Raw genomic sequence first — 4,111 nt, 5'->3', positions numbered from 1 at the left:
CCTCTTTGGTCAAGGCAATCTGCCAGCACCTAGACGTTAAGTCAAATGTACTGAGGAACTTGGCAGCTCCAATCTGACCTATGAGCTCATCAGGTCTGAGGACCAGTCGCCTACCCTACACCCTCACTGAGGAAGCAGGGATAGGCGCGCTGGTAGCATACCTCCGTGGCAGGTCCCGGTGAGGTACCCTGCAACAGGCAATTGGGGGTCTGATGTTGAGGGGGGACTAAGCCTGCGACTGTCCCGGACTCGTCCCTGGGAAGCCCAGGGCGATTGACGATCGAGCGACTCTCAGACAGGCCTAGTCCCGGTAGTAACCCACGGCCGCAAGGTGCGTTCAAAGTGTCAATGATCAATGTGTCCTGCAATTCACACTATTTCTCGCAGCTAGCTGTGTTCTTCATTGCTACGTGAGCCGAGTGATACACCGCCAAGAGTCACAGGAAACTTTTCAAAAACAGGAGCCCGACCTCCCAGCCAGGACTCCAGGAGGTCGGAAGCCTCTGCACCCTGGACCGCTCCATCACTCGGTGCGCACGGGCTACCAGAAAAAGGGGTAGATTTCCTATGGATTACTAGAGGGGCAGGGTATGCCAGAATACCCCTCCCAGGCTGGCGGTTCTCAGCCGATGACCAGATGTGCCAAGCCCTGACAACAGCTTCCCACCGTCTGGGGGCTCCCTCCTCCGGCCGCAGCATGGCAAATTGTCCGCGACGGGCTCCTTCGGTCCTGGTCAGTCCTCCCCCAGGCAGCAGGCCCAAGAGCTCCAGCAGGCCTCTCCGTGACTGAGGCACAGGTGGGGTCTCCGAGCCCCCAGGAAATGGAGCCCCCGAGCCCTGCAAGGGCAGGACAGGCCCCTACCGCGAAGGCTCGGCGTGCAGATGGGCGTCCTTCGGTCCCGCCCATCTGGTCTCACTTTTTTGCCCTAGACCAGATGGCTAGGCCGGCCTGGAAGTCCCCATGAGGGCTTGTCTGACGTCCCCAATCCAAGCCAGGGCTCTATGAGGTTGGGCACCTCCACGCCCTTATTATGATGATTATTATTTTTTAATTTGTATGTCAGTGCACAACTACCCAGAAGGGTTTCCCAGCACCGTGAAGGAACAGCAGAGGGTGGAGAAACTTATTGGCTGAAAAGTCATGTTTTAGGGATCTACAAAATGGAAGAAGGTTTGGTTGCATTTAGAGGGGCAATGGCAGAGCGTTCCCTAAGGTAGGGCCCAGGTAGGCAAAAGAGTGCCCCCCATACAAGAAAGTCTGACTTTAGGTACTTGACATTTCTCTTGGAAGGAAGATCTGAGAGTGCGAGAGGGAACATAAGGACATGCTAGATGTTGCAAATAGAGGGGGGACTTTGCATGCTTAATACCGAACATGTAAGTAAGGGCCTTGTACTTGACCCGTTTCTGCACTGGAAGCCAGTGGAGATCTACCAGCAGCCCAGACATCAATGCAGTTTTGGATACTCGGCAAAGCAATTTAGCAGCAGAGTTTTGTACTCGCTGCAATTTACGTGTTACCTCTTTGTTGACACCCAAGTAAAGAATATTCCTGTAATCCAGCCTAGAAATAACAAGGGCTTGGATTACGGTGCGCTGGGCATGAGATGGGAGCATCCACACGATCTTCCTTAACCATTTCAGAATGGTAAAGCATGTAGCAGCAACCTTGGTGACTTGTTGCCGCATAGAGAGAGAGTCGTCAACAATGAAACCAAGGTTACGTACCTGAGTAGAGGGTTGTGGGAGCATACCCATTTCTGGCGGGCAATGTTGAGGGCCCCAGAGACCTCGATCTTTGCCCAGGATCAAGACCTCCGTTTTATCGCCATTGAGTTTTTAAAAGTTGGCATTCATCCAGGCCACGACTTTACTGAGGCCAGATCTAAGAGCAGGGGGCTCGGAGGTTATTCCAGCTGAGAGAGAGAAGAGGATCTGGGTATCGTCTGCCCTGGGTCCCCTCCATCACATAGTGAGCACGGGTTACCAGAAAAGTCAGCACCACTCCCACTGCAGTGAAGGAGGCAGAAACAGTCAACAAAGAGCCAGGGAAAAAGAAATCCATCAAGCGGAACTCACCCAGAGTGGGGGCTTCCACCAGCAACAAGGCCCCCACCGCCATCGCCAGAGGGAACAGCAGGAAGACTGCAAGCGCGGCACGTCTCACCCGGCCAGGCTTGGGAGACGTGCCTGCTACCGGGAAGGAACCGGGTCTCAGTCGCAAAGGGCCGGGCAGGAAACCAGCAACAATCACCAACTGACTCCCAGCAAGCCCGGCAGGCCAGGAGACAGCCCAGGAAAGCCCGCGCAGCCAGGCAGCCGAGCAGGAGCAGTAGGGAAGCACCACCACTCCAGTCCAGCAGGAGCAGCACCAGCACACCACGCCCAAACTGTTGACAGACAGAAAAAAAGAACAGGCAGAATGCTGGGTAAGTGCTGCTAATGTACACCCGGTGGGAGGGGCAGTATTAGGGTCCCAGCATTCCTCTTGTCTTTTTTTCTTTCGGGAGATGGTTATCTCCACTTTGTACCTGAATGGGATGAGGACATAAGGGACCTGGGGGTAATTATAGACTTGCACGATATACTTTTTCTTAATAGAGGATTGTAAGCACAGGGCCACACTACTGTGAGGTTTAGCTTGTCAGGCAGTCCTTCCTGCCTACTGCATGATTGCACGCTTTTACTCTGTTTACATGCTTTTACTTTCTTTTTCTGATCCATCTTTTGCTCTGCTCAAGATGTAACGATTTCAACTAATTGAACATCAATAAATATTTCTTTCTAAATTCTAAGATTAGTGAGAGATATTCCCGTCCATGTTCTTTATTGTTAGTTCGAAATGTATTTAGTGGTAGAATTTGTAGTCCGCTTCACCTTCATCTAGTAAAAATGTATTATTTTTCTCAACCAACTCTTTATTGAGAAGGGTAGGTTCCTTTTTCAAAGTAAAATGATAAACTATTGATTTTGTAATACAAGCATACTTTATTGTCCTATCCTTAATATTGTATCTTTACAGAAATTAACATAGACAAAAATATGATTTTTTATTAGGATAAAATGTGACAAAAAGGTGACTAAATGGTGTTCTATGGTGGTTCTTCTAAACTTTCCATATGGGACCCACAAAGTGATTGCATCATTCTTCATCTTTACCAGTTCTTATTTTAGTATATAAATTGTGCATCACCAAATTCCAACATTCAATAGGTATTGTTTTAAAGTCATCTGCTGGTTTGTTTTTGAAAAGCGTACAATGCACATCCTATTTATTTTGGCAAATGGTTTTCTCTTCAAGTCTTTGTATTCTGTCTGGTCAAGGTCACTGTTAACAGCAAGAGCATGGACTGTTCCAGGAAGAATAACTATACTGTAAGAGAGTCATGTGCTCTCAGGTAACTGGATGTCGAAATACAGAGCCTGGAGACACAGGGCTCAACTCATGAAGGTAAACTGAGACAAAAACTTAAGTTTTGGTCTTAAGTCTAACTGAGACAAAAAATGTAGGTTAAACTGAGACAAACATCTAACAAAAGTCTAACTTTACTACTCGTAAATGCCCTTTGAGAATATCGAAAGTTGTGAAGTTAGATTATCCTCTCAGTTTACCTTTGTGAATTGGGCCCACAGTTTCCAGCTAAATCTCCAATAAATTACTGGCCATCCCAAAGTATAAAGAATGGGAAATATCATGCTGGAAACCAAAGGTTCAAACTCTGCTTGTGGTTCTTGATTACAGGTCTGGTTCTGTGCACATTTTGTTTTACTGGTGTCATTTCCATCCCCTGGATGTGAAACCAATCTGCCTAACTCATAATGAGAGCCTTAGTAGCTATGAGCTAACTGATTTATTAGTCAGTAAAGTGCATGTTCTAATAAGGCATTTTCTCACCTTCTGGAGAGCATTAACATACCATTAATGCTCACCACTCAAGATATGTCTCCAACGGTGAAGGGCAATTGGTGGAAGGAAATCTTCAGCTGCAGAGCAAAAGCAGGATGGAAGTAGTATATCCAAACTGATTTTCGAAGAGAGAATGACAGTTAGGACAGGACACTGGCTCACCTCCAATTCTTGTACAACAGCCAGACAAGAGCCCCAGTAATT

General features: G+C 47.8%; 1 non-coding gene across 1 annotated transcript; it reads right to left on the bottom strand.

Moving 5' to 3' along the window:
- Window positions 1–285: 285 nt before the first annotated feature.
- LOC144764524 (5.8S ribosomal RNA) lies at window positions 286–439 on the bottom strand. The gene has a single exon (XR_013596592.1). It is a non-coding gene; the product is annotated as a 5.8S ribosomal RNA (ribosomal RNA).
- Window positions 440–4,111: the final 3,672 nt, after the last annotated feature.

Source organism: Lissotriton helveticus, chromosome 6, assembly GCF_964261635.1.
Source record: "Lissotriton helveticus chromosome 6, aLisHel1.1, whole genome shotgun sequence".
Lineage (NCBI taxonomy): Eukaryota > Metazoa > Chordata > Amphibia > Caudata > Salamandridae > Lissotriton > Lissotriton helveticus.
Note: the sequence above shows the minus strand (reverse complement) of the source record. Positions and strands in the feature narration are given on the sequence as shown.